The sequence below is a fragment of the Myotis yumanensis genome, unplaced genomic scaffold (genome assembly GCF_028538775.1).
Source record: "Myotis yumanensis isolate MYYU_CA2020_CCGP unplaced genomic scaffold, mMyoYum1.0.hap1 SCAF_5, whole genome shotgun sequence".
Classification (NCBI taxonomy): domain Eukaryota; kingdom Metazoa; phylum Chordata; class Mammalia; order Chiroptera; family Vespertilionidae; genus Myotis; species Myotis yumanensis.
Genome location: NW_027223756.1, coordinates 40,535,776 through 40,553,326, shown reverse-complemented (window position 1 = coordinate 40,553,326; position 17,551 = coordinate 40,535,776).

Sequence of the window (17,551 nt, the reverse complement as noted above, 5' to 3'; positions counted from 1 at the left end):
ATATATTAAGCACTTTGGGATATTATTAGTAAATTTCACACAAAATATTCTTTTTAAGTTAATTTTCACTAGAGAATATTTTTTCCATTGATTTTTTTTAGAGAGAGTGAAAGGGAGAGGGGAGGGAGAAAGACAGAAAGAGAGACACATCAATTAGTTGCCTCCCACACATGCCCCTACAGGGACCGGGGATCGAACCTGCAATCCAGGTACCTGCCCTTGACTGGGAATTGAACCCACTATAGTTTGGTGCACAGGCCTGTGCTCTAACCCCTGAGCAACAATGGCCAGAGCACAAAAATAGTCTTTGTATTCTATGTTAGGTTTCCTACTCTTTTTTTTTTTTAGATTTTTTAATTGATTTTGAGACAGATAAGAAGGATAAAAACATCAATGTGAGAGCTGGACACAGATCTGCTGCCTCCTGCACCCACCCCCTACTGGGGATTGAGCCTGCAACCAGGTGTGAGCCCTGACTGGGAATCGAACCAGCAACCTTTTAGTGCACAGGACTGGTTTCCTACTTTTGATAGAGCCCAGAGATACAGAAACATTCCTAACTCTATCATAATAAAAATAAAAATGTAAAAAACATAGAGGGATAAAACAGAAAGTTATATATTTTAATAAAGTTTCTAGAAAGAAAGACTAAAAGAAGTAAAAGGAAGTTTTTTTTTTCAACAAATAGAAGACAGTTCCAGGAGCCAAAAAGAAACACAAGTCTTTAACATGAAAAGCTGAACAAAATTTTGAGCACATTTTTAAACACAAGCACATCATTATCCAAAATACATCATTACAAAACTCTAGAACACAAGAATAAGGCGATGCTAAAAGCTTATCAGTAATGAAAAAAATCTTCCCAATAAAAGAATGAAATTTATAAAATTTACCAGCAGAAGAGAATGCTCAAATGTAGCAGAGTAAGGCTTCAAAATCCTGAGGAGAAATTACTTTGAACTTTGATTCCCATGCCTCCCTTGCCTCCTATAGTCTATTCTGCCAAAAACAGGAGCTGTGAGTCTGAAAATGCAAGTAATACCAGGTCACTTTCTCTTTAAAATCCTCCATTAACTTCCAGACTCACAGAGAATAAGCACCAAGCCTCGCCATGGCCCATAAATTCCTGCACAGTGACCCTTGGTGACTTCTTTACGGGGCTACCAGGCACCCCTCCTTCGCTAGCCACACTGATATGCTCGCTGGTCCTTATTCACGCCAGGCAGGCTTCTGTTTCAGGTCATTGCACAGTTTCCTCAGCCCTAAAGTCCTAAAATTCTTCTTCCAATTATCCAAATGAGCCTCTCTCTCATGTCCTTCCTATCTCTGTCCAAATGTTTCCATCTTCGAATGCCTTCCCTAACTACACTCAGAAAGACGTGGCCTCTGTCACATCCTGTCCACTTGACCCTACACTTCCCTACCTGCTGTATTGCATATTTGTTGACTCTCTCTTGTCACTAGAATCTAAAATCACGTCAGCAAGAGATTTCCCATTTTGATCACTGCTGTATCCCCAACATTTGAATATGATCTGACAATGAATATCTGTTGAGGGAATGAATGATTGAGTAGATCTAGGGAAGGCTGGACAATGGCTCTGCTTTCGAACACTCCAGGCTGAGGGGATGTGATTCTCCCCTTCCCACTCCCAGCTTCTCCTATGCTCACCTTATCCATGTTGGGTTCCTTTAATAGCCATAACTTTTATTTTGGATATTAAAGGAATGAAGCAGGTATAACCTTCAACCTACTCTTTTAGGATGTAGGCAAGGAAGAGCTTGCTGTAGACCTGTGCAAGCACCAATCTGCCTAGGAGTCCAATAATGGGACTGTAATGCAGCTAACTGGTCCCCTGACTTTTTCTGTCTTTGGCAAGCCCATCTTTTCTGACATCGTCTTCTGCTCAGTTTGAGAATCACTGTCAGGCTCTGCAACTCTGCCCAGGGTCTCAGGTGCCTAAATATGCAATTCATAGCCTCAAAAACCTAACAAACTCTCTAGGCTTCTCTGCACACCTCAATCCATTTTTTTTTTTTTTTAAAACTGACACACAGTGGGTACTCAGTAAATAAATAGCTGATGACTAACACATAGGGCTCTAGGTGATGTCTCCTCACTCTGGGGTCTAGTATTTGAAGTCTCAGTGTAGCAGGGGGAGAGTCATAGCATATCGCCCACTGGCTTTTAGGATCTTCTACTCATCAAGTATTGCTCAAAGCAAGTCATGCTGCCTGGAACGGACACCTAAGTACAGCGAGGAAAAAGGGGATTACTAAATCCAACCTGTAATTCTGTGTTGAGAAATGTTTGGTAAGATCACCCAGGTGTTTAAACAGCCTACGTGGGGAATATAAATGGATCACTTCAATTATGTCAAGGAATCAGTTAACCCATTTAGATGAATAAATGAAAAAGCTGACTAACTGGTTTTCTCCAGGGAGTGATCTATTTTATCGTTTTACAAATCTTTGAGAATGGGTTAATCCCATGAATTAGGGATGCAGATAACAGATGAAGGTGAGCTTTTAAAGGTACAATCCTAGAAATATACAAAAAAAGAAGAAAATTGTAAACTACAACTCTCTGACTCTCTCTGTTATTTTCAGAGCGCTTTAGTAGCAATGCAATTCTTTCATCCTTACCAATGTTCTTAAATTGGGTCTAAGACCTTGTAAAAAAAAAACCCTTTTCTTAAATAAAATAGCACAATTGTTAAATGCAAAATATGGCATTACACAATGCAATAATTAATTTTGTCCTCAGAAGCAACTACTTATCAAAAATGAAAAATAATAATGAAAAACATTGCTTAGCTTAACACTGCCATTTTAATGGAAACATTATTCCAAGACCTTGAAGTTTTATTTCTCAAATAAAAAATTAAATGAAATTATTTTATTTTAGTAATTATCATGTATTCTCAAAATTATTGCCTCAATTAGTTATTGTTGTACATATGCAATTCATCAGAACTGAGTTCTTTTTAAATTGTCTGCTTTTTAAATAATACCAATTGCACAGTGGCGCTTGGAAGTGGTATTTGTGTGAGTTTGAGAATTCTTCTCTGGAGGTCTTTCAAGTGAGGGCACTGTTGGCCACTGAACAACGTGGTAGGGGGAAGTTAGAGGTGCCCACCCCTGTGCAGTCAAATATCCATATATAATTTTGACTCCCCACTAACTTAAATCCTTTCGCAGGATCCAGGAGGGATTGATTCCAGAAACTTCACAGCACAGATAGCAAAACCCACGGTGTAGATCAATGCACAAAGTCAGCCCTCCGCATCTGCAGATTCCCAACAGTAGATGGAAAATGAGGCAGGTATTTATTTTTTAAAAATCCGAATATAGATGGACCCATGCAGTTCAAACCTATACTGTTCAAGAGTCAATAATTCCTCTTAAAATGAGTTTTTTCCCAGAAGACAAGGCAATAGATCATCCCTTGGCATTCTTATAATTCTGTGTCCTACTTCTGAGATGGCTGAGCGCCATAGGGCAGAGAGCCCTGACAATTTCCCCTCGGTAAGGACTTCTCAGGGAGCAACCGTTTCCACCAGCAGTAGGTTGCTCAAGCCTCTGGTGTGTGATTGCTTTGTACCACCTCTTTTTAATGCTCTATTCATTTTTTCAGCCACCTGTGCCCTCGGGAATGCCATTTTATTCAGCAGAGTTAATTGAATCCCTCATTTCAGTGCAAAGCAATAACCATGTGGCAGAGAGCAATAAAGAAAAGTGTGTCCTCATTATTCGGGAGATTCTAAGAGGAACTCATACAGGACACAGACCCCAGGATTGAGCGCAATGTTTTAAGGGGATGCTGTAGAACTTCGCGTGGGAAGGTAAGTTCCCACTTGAACTAGGATGCATATAGCAATGTCCAATTAGTGCTTGTCCCCTTTGGCATGATTCCCTCCAGACAAATGCTTCCCAGTGTGAACTGTTCGTTAAAGTCACCTGTGGAGAATTTTAAGTTTCGGGATGAGCAGGTCTCACCTCCAAAGATTTGGTAGCTCCCCAGGTGATTCTGATAATTAGCTAGTCTGGGAACAACCGCTGGAGATAATCTGAACATTAATAGAAAAACTTGTTTGGCCAGAAATAAAATGTCACTCTGAAAGGTTCAACATACTCAATGAAGAGCCAAGTCCTCATATTTAAAAATCCATTCCTGTCAAAATAAAGTTTCTGGATATTCTCTCTTTAATTAATTTGCAAGTAAATAGCTCTTATTTTAAAAACTGATCTTCCCACTTTGATTATCTTGTTACTTTCTATTGTTTCTTTTTTTTATCATGTTATTGCAGATTTATACAAACACACCTTCCCAATGATTTCCAAGGACTAACACTGGAAAATATTAAACCATATGTTTATCTCCATTTATAGCTATACAAATGTGAACTTATATATACTATCTATGACATAGTTAGCAAGTGACATTCTATTCCAAATCCACTTCCAGCTAATAATAAAACTTTAAGCCCATCATTATCTAACTCCCAACAACCTAGCACAGACACAGAGAAGGAAGAAAGGGACAGGGGACAAGAAAAGAGTAGAAAAGGAGAAGGAAAAAAGTGCTACTGCTAAAAGGTTATTATGGGTTGCTAAAAAAAGTAGTAAGGTGACTTTTTACCCAGAAAAATAGAGTGTTTATTATACACTAAGTATTAGCATCTCCAGTTTTAAATGCTATAAAATTTTCTCCTAATCACACGTTCTTCTGTTTCTAGGGGTGCTGAAATGGGGAGTTTCCACAAAGGTAGTTGTTTGTATTATTAAAAACTCACCACTTTCTCAGATCCTCTGGTTTAATATTGTGGTTGTATTTTTTCCCAACACTGTTGGGTTTGCTCAGCAGAAGGCTTTAGAAAGCAGATACTGTACTCTTTAAAACCTCTTTTACAGGATCCTGACATAAATTTCATCTTGGTTTTCCTCTTTCTTGTTTTTTTTTTTTTTTTTTTTAGATCATAAGGACTATTTATTTTTTAAATTGAATTTAATGGAGTGACATTGGTTAATAAAACCATACAGGTTTCAAGTGTACAATTCAATAAAAAAAGACTAAATAAATTCCCAAAAGTATATCATATAGGCCATATTAATGACCATAGTTCAACAGAACTAGAAATTAAAAACAAAATAATTGCTAAGAGAACAGTGAAGAAAACAAAACCAAATTATCTACTTGGAAGTTAAAACTTTTTCCTAAATGACTGAAGTTAAAATATCAAAATAGAGCATAGCACTAATAGAAATAAATGATGAGAGCACTAACTTATCAAAACTGCAAAGAAAGAATATTCAGAGGAAAATTTATATATTTAAGTGGCATTTATTAGAACACAAAAGACTGAAAATTCATGAACTAAGCTTTTATCTTAAGAGGTCAGAATGAGAATAAGAAGATAGACTCAGTTTAGAGTTCTTTCCATTATATTCCACTAATGCTTCTTAATTGCTGAGGTCCAACCCCAGCAGGTCCGGGGGTCCCCAAAGGTGTGGACGGAGTCGGCGAAGAATGAAGGACATGGAGACAGCGTTCAGTTGATCAGCAGCCTAGCCAGGATCTCTAGCCAAGTTCTGTGTCCATGTTCTCTTGCTAGGTTCTCCAGCCAGGTTCTATCCAGGTTCTCCAGCCAGGTTCAGTTACCAGGTTCTTTAGCCAGGTTCTATCCAGGTTCTATCCAGGTTCTTTTGCCATGTTCTGTCTAGGTTCTCCAGTGAAGTTCTGTAGCCAGGTTCTGTCCAGGATCCTTTGCCATGTTCTCTCTCTAGGTTCTCTCTCTAGGTTCTGTGTAGGATCTCCAGCCAAGTCCTGTCTCTAGATTCTGTCTCCTGTTGTCTTGTTACATCTGTATTTATACCAGTTGGTTTTAATCCTGTCAATTTCTATTGCAAAGGTTAGGGCGTTTCTTATCTCCATTCCAGGGAGTAAAGATTATGTAGCTTAAGGGTGATTGTTTGTAGTTAAAGTGATTAACTACCCACCTGGCACTTAGTTAAGAGGTTTTATCCCCTCCTTAACTTCAGGGAAAAATTCCTACCTGGGGAAACAACCTTTCTCGGAGAGGTGACCTTGGTTAAAACACATAGGGCTAAAGGGAGCAAACATATTAAGAGCAGTATGCCATATACGCCAGGTCCCTTGAAACATATGCTGTGCAGATGTTTCTTCTCTGCAGCGACTGTGTCAAGCAGCAAGGATGGACCGGCTCCCAGCACTTAATCATGGAAGGGAATATTATTTCTTTGTTTTTGTTGATCCCTACTTTAAAAAAACACATATTTTTATTGATTTCAGAGAGGCAGGGAGAGGGAGAGAGAGTGATGGAAATATCAATGATGACAGAGAGTCATTGATCAGCTGCCTCCTGCACGCCCCACAATGGTGATCGAGCCTGAAACATGGGCATATGCCCCGATCGGGAATCAAACCATGACCTCCTAGTACATAGGTTGATGCTCAACCACTGAGCCACGCTGGCTGGGTGACCCCTAGTTTTTAATCCTAATACGGAGTTGATAGACCCTCCTGCTGCTTTTCTACCGCAGAGAGAAAACCCTGTCTATGACTTTCACTTGGATACAAATACACAGATTAAAAGATTTTCCTACCTAGTGCTGCTGGGCCTGGTGGCCCAGGAGGTTTTCCTCTTTCAACACTGGCTTTTGAAGTAAGCATGCATGTGCACAAAAGGCTGTGGAACACACAGTCCAATAAAGCCACCTAAGTCATCAGTATGCAAGGAACCAGGGTAGAAGACTTTCCCCTCTCCATGGATTGGTAACTTTTTAAAATATCATAGTATGAATATCTATAAAAGCAAATAGCATTAGGCACATGGAACACAGTCCAAATTGTTTACCATTTGATTTAGTAACATAAAAAAGTACTCAGTGAAATTGCTATAAAAATCTCTAACCACTTACTTTCATTGATTATACTTGTCCTCGATGGACCAGCTAGTCTGCAGACTACACTTTGAGAAGCATAAATGTAGCCCACTGTGCTTATCAGAATACTTACCAGGACCATCAGTGAAGGCTTACATATCAAAGTCTCACATAAAACAATAATAGAAGTAACTATTCAACTTGAAATTTTATTAAGTCTCATATAAACATCATGAATATTTTACCTCCCAATGAACATTCATGTTTCTATATATTTACACACACACAATTCTATACTCTCTGTGTCTGTTTGGGCTCTTTCACCTTCAGATTCCTCTGCTTCTCTTTTGTCTCCCACACTATCCATTTCCCATATTCCCTGTCAGCATATTTGCCTTTTTTTTTTTTACTGCCCTTTATTGTTATAAACTAGAGGCCCGGTGCACAAAAATTTGTGCACTCGGGGGGAAAAGGTGGTTCCTCAGCCCATCCTGTGCCCTCTCGCAGTCTGGGACCCCTCGGGAGATAATGACCTGCTGGCTTAGGCCTGCTCCTGGGTGGCAGAGGGCAGGCCCAATCCCTGGATGCAGCCCCTGGTCGGGCTCAGAGCAGGGCCGATTGGGGAGTTGGGGCGCCGCCCCCTGACACGCACAGAGCAGGGCCCATCAGGGGGGTTAGGGCTCCATACCCTGTCACACACAGAGCAGGGCCCAACAGGGGGTTGAGGAGCTCCCCCCTCTCACTCACAGAGTAGGGCCAATAGGGGAGTTGGGGCACTGCCCCCTGTCACACACAGAGCAGGGCGGATCAGAGGGTTGGGGCACTGCCCCCTGTCATGCACAGAGCAGGGCCCATCAGGGGGGTTGGGGCTCCATACCCTATCACCCACAGAGCAGGGCCCATCAGGGGGTTGGGGAGCTCCCCCCTGTCACACACAGAGCAGGGACCATCAGGGGGTTGAGGAGCTCCCCTCTGTCACTCACAGAGTAGGGCCGATAGGGGAGTTGGGGCACCGCCCCCTGTCACACACACAGCAGGGCGGATCAGGGGGGTGGGACGCCGCCCTCTATCACCCACAGAGCAGGGCCGATCAGGGGGTTGGGGCGCCGCCACTGTCACACTCAGGGCAGGGCCGATGGGGAGGTTATGGCTCTACCCTGTCACACACAGAGCAGGGCCTGTGGGGGGGGGAGGGGGTTTGGGGCATCACACCCTGTCACACACAGAGCAGGGCCTATCAGGGGGTTTGGGCGCTGCCCCCTGTCACGCTGATCCGGTGCCAGGGGACCTCGAGGCTCCGCTGATCCCGGTGCTGGGAGGCATATTACCCTTTTACTATATAGGACAGAGGCCTGGGGGCCGGCTGGTTTGCCCTGAAGGGTGTCCTGGATCAGGGTGGGGGTCCCCACTGGGGTGCCTGGCCAGCCTGGATGAGGGGCTGAGGGCTGCTTTCAGGCTGGCGGTTGTTGATTGAAGCTCCCAACGGCTCCTTTTTTTTATTTTATTCTGGGCCAGCTTTAGCTCTGGCTCTAGCTCTGAGAGCAGGTATCTGGTTTGTTTCGGTTCTATAATCGAAACAATGTATAACTTCAGCTCTGAGATCCCAGCCTATATTTGTTAGAATGTTTCAAACTGCCAGCTCAGAGGCCGGCAAGTGAGGCGGGGAACGTTGCAGTCTGCAGTCACTGCAGCAAGCAAGCCTCATGTTCGCTTCCAGCTGCCTGGCTGCCGGCCGCCATCTTGGCTGACAGTTAATTTGCATAAGGATATGCTGATTAGCCAATGGGAAGGGTAGCGGTTGTACGCCAATTACCATGTTTCTCTTTTATTAGTGTAGATTATTTTCTATCATTAATAGTAAAACAGGTAAGATGAGCTTCAATTAATTAAATATGCATCTATTGACTTCTGTGGACCTTTCTGCCTAGCAAAATGCTGGTTGCCTGATACACTGGCCAATCAAAGCTCAGCAGCTTCTGTATTCTAGGATTCTACATCTTTCCTTTTTATGCTTCCATTTCCTAACAAAATCAACCTTCCTGTTGGAAGCAAGGGTAAATTCATGATTGAGGTTGAAGCTCAACAAGGCCTTCCCACCCCAGTGGAATTTAAAGATACAGTGCTAGTCCTTGGCCAACACTGCTAGGCTCCCTGTGGTGCACACCCTGACCAGCTCAGGGAGTGTCTGGTTTAATGATGGCAGGCCTGTAGCAGAAAGTTTTGAGTAAATACAGTAGAAGGAGGGAATTAGAAAGAAAGAATAAACTCTAAATGGGAGCATGTGTACTAAAAACATTTGAAAGATGATTGCATGAAAATATTCTGAACTTGAGACCTTTTATTAATTTATTGAAGTTTGGGGGCGGGGGGAAGCCAAGTCATTCTCTCTCTGTATTATGTATTGATGTGTGCTCTGCCTAGTGATATTTTTCAAAGCCTTTATTATTTAAAGCACTTTATTCCTGCCATACCTCATTAGAATCTAATCATTACTAAGTATAAGGACTATTTCTTGAAAAGCATTTGTCTTCCTTCCATCTGTAAGCTTATCCTCTTAGGCGAGCCCCACTTGGAGCACCCACCTGTCTGAGCTCTCAGAACTGCTGAGCACAGCTCTGCACTAAACCCGCCTCTCACCTGACATCAACTCACAGTAGTTGCTTTTCTAGTCCCTGCCTTGGCCTCTGCACAGGAGGGTGTGATTACAGTAGGAAGTGTCACAGGGGCGTAATTCGAGCAGAATTTGGCATGTCCCCATCTCCTGCTGGCAATCAGTCCATGGCCTGTCTGTGAGCCTTCTGGATCCCTAACCCCACTCGGGCCAGGAGTGTTTATAGCCACTCTTGAGGTGGACCTGGCAGCCACAGCATCAATCACCAAGCTGTGAAATGTGTGGGCCAGCGGTAACTGTGCCCGTCTGGCGTGGAGAGCAGACATTTCCCCTCAGGTTTTTCCCTTGCTCTGTAAGTGCTTTCATTTTATTGTCTTAGTGAGAAAGAAGAAGACAGAATAGAGAGCAGGGGACAAGGAAGGAGCTCCATCCACCACACCCTTGAACTCAGAGACAGGCAGCATCATATGAAAATGTATTACTTTCTCCATTAACTATGTTGGCTCATATCATGTTTTCAATAAATCATTACATTCCCTTACATTCACTATCCTGACCTCTCTTTGGTCTTTCCCTGCTATGTTTCTTGGTTATATGGATTGTTTATAGTTGCTTATTTTGCCCTTAGTAAGCTTGGCAAATTTTACACACATATTCACCCTATTGCTTCTAGATTTCAACACATATGGAAAAAGTCATGCTAGTGTTTACAGACATGTCTACTGCTTATCCAAATGACATGGTTGAATCATGGCTTATGCATATGATTCACTAGTATTTGCATGTGTCTCCCTCTAAGAAACAGGAGACCCAGGAAGTAAGCAGAAAGCCCCACCTCCTCTATCCTACCTTCCCCGCCCACGCATCAGTGTGCACTTCCGGCTCTACTCCAAGTCTCCACACTATTTTCTGACATGCTCGTTTTTGCCTCCAAATTGTTGCTAACGTATTCTAACTTTGACTTCCCTAACACAAATCAACTTTCAAAGTATAAAAAGCCAAGTCATTTCTATTACCTTTACCATGTCTATCCATAATAGCCTATTCATGCTCAATGGACCCTTCCCTGAATACTCTTCATCATATAATACTAATCATGCTTAAGTATTAGATTATTGGCTCATCAGCTAATATCAAAGGTGTTTTTAATTTTAATTTTTACCTGAGGCAGGATTTATAATGGGAGGAATTAGGCTCTGCACTTAGTGGTTCTACTGCTACCTAATAACAGAGATCCTCACATAAATATCTCATCTGCTCTCAAATTCCTTTTGCTAAGCTGTAAAAGATAGCTGCTCTTTCTTAGAATGTTGAATACAACAAGAGGTTATAGGTAGAGATTGTAAATTCTACCAAGGACCATGCAGAATTTATTGCTCACAGTCTTAGCCTATCGTGTAGGTTGTATTCCTTGGGAGGCTGTCCATAGACCCCCCCCCCCCCCTAATATTGAGTTACATGATTCTTGAACTTGCATTCATGCCTGCACTGTTGTGAGCTTGTTTATCCTTTGTCATGGTACTCCTTGGGCTGTGGCGATGTCTGGTTTTGCTTTTCCCTTTCTTCCCACCAAGGTCCTGCCCTATTCATAGAAGAGAAGCTAAAAGAAGCCCAATTATAGTGAGGGAAGCATCCTGCTGTGTGAGCATAAATTAGGACCTCTTCAACAGACATGCAATGCCAAAATGATAATACGCTTCCCAGAGAGATAGCCTCCTTAAAGCAATTTAGCTTGTATGGCAAAGCAGTCCTGATTAAAATAGGCCCAATAAATCAAGCTTGACAGCACCTTTAGATTTGGCCTTTTGAAATAAAGCATTTGCATGCTGTACAGAAAAGTGACACTTTATGCTATCAGAGAAAACACAGCATTCCTCTCTTATTCAGCACAAAAAGATAGGCATTTATTATGTCTAGGGTATAATACAGCCATTCTGGATAAATTATCTCAACATGAAAGTCTGAATGCTTGTATTTATATATATAATTTTTATGATCTGCATACCAAATACCTAATAAAGTTCTTTGAAGAAAGTTTAGCATCATAATGAATGTCTATTAAGAATTTCTTAGGTGTTGAGCCCCAAATCCTTTGCATGCATTAAATGATCATTATTCCCATTTGAGAGCAATGAGATGCAGAAAAGTTAATGTACCCAAATGACACATTAATAAACAAGAGACCTTGATTTTTAATCCAACGGTTTAGCTCCAGCATTCATGCTGCTCTCAACGGGGTGTTTGTGTGAAATCCCAAAGATTTTTTTTATTGATTGATTTTAGAGAAGAAGGGAGAGAGAGAGAAAAAAAAAACACTGATTTGTTATTCTACTTACTAATGTATTCATTGGTTGCTTCTTGTATGTGTCCTGACCAGAGATCAAACCCACAACCTCAGGATATGGGGATGACACTCAAACTAGCTGAGCTACCCAGCCAGGGCTGAAATTCTAAAGATTTAAGCTGAAATCTTTATTTTGAAACTTATAAATTTTACCTCCTTAAATAAGCTACTTAAACTCTGGGTGCTCCAGTTTCTTCATCTCTAAAAGTGGATGATAACAATGATAGATGGTGGCTACCTCAAGAGTTTGCTTTGTGAATTCAATGAGAAAATGAATGAAAAGCTTCCTAAACTCTACCTGCCATTTAGATGAGCTTAATAAGTGATAATACTTTGCCAATTCTTATATCACAAAACATGGGACAAGAAGAAATGAACCTACAAGAAACAGAAATGGAGTCCTGAAATTACTCCTCCCAAATCTCCCTAATTTCCAAAAGCTTGCTCCAAAACTGACCATAAATACATAGACTGCAGTAGGCAGACTCTCCCAGTATCATGCTTCTCTGAGTACTATCTCCTCTAAGCCCCACCCTCTGGATGAAACTCTCTGCCTGAAGGAAAATTATCTGTAGAGATTGCCCTCCTGGTGATTCTGATTCCTTCACCAACATGTTTCTGATTTCACATAGTCAAAGGAGAGAGAGAGAAAAAAGAAAAAGACATTCATTAGAGAGAAGTGAAGTTACCGGGAAAAGAAAAAATTCTTTGACTAGTTTAATGACAGCATATTCACCAAATAGTGCTTCTTCGTATTATTATATTTTTTAAATGAAATCACTTTTGCTAGCAACTGCCGGAAGAGGTAATGATGATCTCACTGACCTTGACATTTTGACCGTCCAAACCTATTCAAATGGAGTTTGCAGTCAAGAAATCAAGAGAAGGCTGAGACTTGGAAAGGCAGAAATGGAAGAATTAGAAGAGATCATCAGCAACAAAGAAGTATCATTAGAAACCAAGGCTAAAATCACTCATGCCTTATAATCCCAATGTACAGATGGGAAAATTGGACAGTGAAGACTGATAAGAAATTGACTCACTTGAAATATGGTGTTGGAGAAGAGCTCTACGGATACCCTGGGCTATAAGAAAGATAGACAAGTGGATCTTGAAGCAAATTAAGCCTGAAACATTGCTGGAGGCAAAAATGAAGCTGTCCTACTTTGGGCATCTCATGAGAAGGCAGGGTTCTTTGGAAAAGACATTAATGCTGTGAAAAACAGAAGGCAGCAGAACGAGAGGAAGACCAAATATGAGATAAACTGACTCCATAAAAGAAGCCATGGACATGAGTCTCCAGGAGCTGGTCAGGGCTGTTGAGGACAGGACATTGTAGACACCACTCATTCATAGGGTCGCCTAGAGTCAGAGCCAACTCAACCTCACATAACTCACACCATCTATTCTTTGTTGAGTAAGGGCATCTTTTAAATCAAAAACAAGTTAAATAGACTTGTCTGTTTCTATGCAATATCTCATCATATATCATCTCCTTATACTTTACTCATAAAGCAAAAAAAATTCATTCTTGCAAATGAACAAATACTGTACAATAGAATTATTTCTTCAAAAATAACTTTGCCTCTTAGCAAAATGTAGAACTATAATTCATATCCATAAGCCCCACTCTATAAAAATAGATAGGAATGAGTAGACAGTTTCTAAACCAAATTTTTAATAAAATAAAGAAAGTTTGGGATATCTATAGTGATCCACACAATAAATAACCAGATTGTATAGAAATGTATGTTGTGAGAATTATACAAATGTAGTATGCAAAAGGATTAAACTATTAATTTATATGTGTGTCTATCAAGAGGTTGTTGTGTAGCAGGAATCAGAAACCAATGACAGTAAGACAGTGGACGATGGCTTCTGTGTGGAAGGATGACATTTGCCTTGACAGCATAATCAGTGAGAAGTACAATCAAAAGTGACTGAGGTTTAAAGGCCATGGGTAGTGGCTTACAGGTGTTTAGATAGATCCATAACCATAAAGCAGCTGGAGCGTAAGATCACTGGTGATGGCGTGGCTTACACTACTTCCAGCCTCTGCTGGAATACTGTCCAATGCTCACGGACTGCATTCCTTTTCCTTGATTAGCTGTTGGCCTTTGTTAACAAGGGCCTTATCATTGAAAGGAGATAAATATCTTTTCCCCCCAAAATTTGCAAGAACACATGTTCCTTTCCGCTGTCTATGAAAATAAAAACACTATACAATACAGATTGTAGGTAGGGCTGTATTTGTCAAAAGTGTCTACATGGCTTGTGATGTTGATGTTCTACTTGTTCATGAAGTCTCATGGGTTACAAAAAATCTAACTAGAGCTCCTAAAATTGAACAATGTGCTCTGTAAACTTTTCCACATATATGTCATTCGAGAGGAAAGTACTCTTTGTAAATATGGGGCATATGTCATAAGTTATCAGCTGATAAATGTATTTAAAACTTATTGTTAAAATTTTCAACTAAAAAATTAAACAATGAACTGTACATGGCTGTACAGGATAAAAAAAAATGAGTGGAAAAGAAAGTACTAATGCCGATATATCAAGGTTGGAAGGCTATTTCTTATCTCACTAGGATTTCATTTTCTTTTCTGGCCCTGTTAGAACTTGTCTCTAATCCCCTGGCAATCAGAAACAGTCCTTATAGATATAAGCATTTTTCTCTCTATGGTTACAGAATGACCCAGAACTACTGGAAGAAATATATATACACATATGTTCTCAACAATCCTCATATAGATTTTCCTAAATACTTTTCCTAAATCTTTTCTACTGATTCCTAAAATAACACAGGCCCTAAAATAACGATGTCTAAACATATGTAGAGGCATAAAGAATGTCAAAGCTCCTCATATTATATTTTATCTAAGAATTTAAAATATAAAAACAGTTTGTTTTTTTGTTTTGTTTTTTGTGTTGTTGTTTGTTTGTTTTTAAATATATTTTATTGATTTTTTACAGAGAGGAAGGGAGAAGGACAGAGAGTTAGAAACATCGATGAGAGAGAAACATCGATCAGCTGCCCTCTGCACACTCCCCACTGGGGACGTGCCCGCAACCAAGGCACATGCCCCTGATTGGAATTGAACCTGGGACCCTTGAGTCCGCAGGCCGACACTCTATCCACTGAGCCAAACCAGTCAGGGCAAAACAGTTTTTAAAAAAACAATGGACAATGAATCCTTAGAATAAGAAAGCTAAAAAAATTATTTTAGGCCAAAAATGCCATTAAAGATGATTTGAAGAAAAACAAAGTAGATATTTTCAATTCTTGTCTCTTAGCCATCTACCACATACTTTCCTTGAAAATCAGCTGTAGATGTTATTTTTCTAACACATTTTGGAAACATTTTTATTATCAAATACTCATTTTCCCCATTTGGGAGGATAATTCTCCTATGTTGTAAGAGAAGCATATACATAGGGGCCTATGTGTGTCCTGGTGAGGGAAAAGAGTGAGAAAACTAAATGCTAGATCAACCAGTGCCCCAGGCAACACCTCGAGGACCATCCAGTTAGTTATTATTTGAGGGGTGGTTACTTTCCCTGGTGCCACGTAGTCAAAACTTGCTACTCTTAGCACTGTCTTGAACTACAAAATACATGAAATATTTTTAAAATGTGTAAGAGGATTAAAAATAGTTTTCTGTTATAATAATTATCTGTTATTTCACAGAAATCATGCCACAGCTTCAAATAATAGACTCAAGGCACGCCTATATTTTAGGTAACGCTGATGCTATATTAAATGTCAGAAAGAACATTTTTAAAAACCTGCAAAAGGCACTTTTAAGTGACTAATTAAGAGGAGCAATTTACTCTGTAGGAAAAGTCCTGGGTTTCACACATAGCACTGTTTTTATGAGGATCCAAGGAGGACCAGACTTTTAATTCATTAGGCAGCACCTAGGATTAGATATGGTGTTCCAAGTGAAATCCAAACCCTTCACAAAACATTCTTGGTTTCAGATATCACTAGAAACTACCACATTGTAGGTAGGGTCACTCAGAGGTTTCCTGAGGTTCACAGACCTTTAAGCAAACCCAAGATGCTTTTTTCCCTCAAGGCTAAATGCCAAGTTTTTAGCTAGCCCTAGTTAAGTTTCATGGGAACTTTACTGGCATGCCAAACCTGGACCAATTAATAATCTAAGGAAATACTGGGCAAAGCTTAGAGGTTTCACCTGAAGTCCTGCTGCTCTCAGGTCTCCAGTTGTAAATATCACACAAATGGCACAAACTTTGTCATAGTAACCAGAAAGCTGCAATACAGTTTGCTTTGCTTTTCTCATTTGACGTATAATTGATGACACCTTGGTCAACATTTTAAAAGATCACTAAACATTATTTTCTCCAAACTATGTAATGATATATAAGCCAATTAAACATACTATATTCTCATTTACTGCTTCACAATGTTTCTCTCCCTTGTGCAATAGCTACAGAGCTTCTAGACCGAAGGGAAGGAGGACTCCTCAATCCAGCTGGCTTCAGGCAGCCTCTACAAATCCAGACACATTTTTATGGTTCAATTCCCTGGGCAGGCAGAAGGTTGGGGTCATGTGAGTCCACCTGCATGCCCTTTACCCTGTAAATGGTGGGGGTCTCCATCAAGCACCAGCCACTGGTTTTTATAAGTCTTCTGAAATACTTGGTAAGGGCAATTAATACTGATGCCATTGCATTAGAGGATACAACTAGATTTCTTTTTTTTTTTTTCAGTAACAGTAAAGAATGACTTTCCAAACTAAATGGTTTTCCAAATACTATTTAACCAATAACAAATATTTTTAAGTAAAATGTGGTATTTAACACTTTCCAAGTACTCTTATTTTTTGTCTTTTTCATTAGGAATAAAATTAATATAGTACAATAATAAGAACATTAAGATGAAAAATTGATCTTTCAGAAGCCCACCACCACAACTCAATCACTTGGTGGCCTTCTACATACTTTCTCTCTCCGTTAAACATTATATATTTATCATGTATTTTTGTAGGTGCAATCATAAAGTCCTTATAATTTTGCATGAGTGCAGGTTATGTTTTCAGAAGACATTTTCTTCTATTTTAAATATTATTTTTTAGTTCCTAAATATTATTCCAAAGCTAATAAAAGTATGCTTTTCATTCACTGCAAGTGTAATCATTATTTAGAACTGTTTAAGTTGGTTTCACTTTTATTTAGAAATAGAGTCATACAGATGTCAGATTATGATGTATTATAGTATATCAGAGTCCAGAGCCTTTAAAATCAGAGGTCTATTTTCAACACTTTTAGAGATGGGAACAGAGAAGATTCTCTGTGCCTACTTAAACTGAGGCCTCTACACTCAATACAAAAATTTCCACCATACCATGTCAACTATATTTCTTATCAGTAGGAAATGCAGAGGGCAGGAATGACATTATTCACGTGGCTTTGTGGCTAACTTTTATTATGAATGCTCTTGTAATACTAGCATACATATGTATATTCTTACGTATTTAATATATTAGAGGCCCAGTGCATGGATTCGTGCACCAGTGGGGTCCCTTGGCCTGACCTGCGAGGATCGGGCCAAAACCAGCTCTCCGACATCCCCCGAGGGGTCCCAGATTGCAAGAGGACTGTTCTTGGGTGACGGGAATCGGGCTCCCTTCTCTCTGGTTCCGGGTGGGTCACCCAAGAACCGCA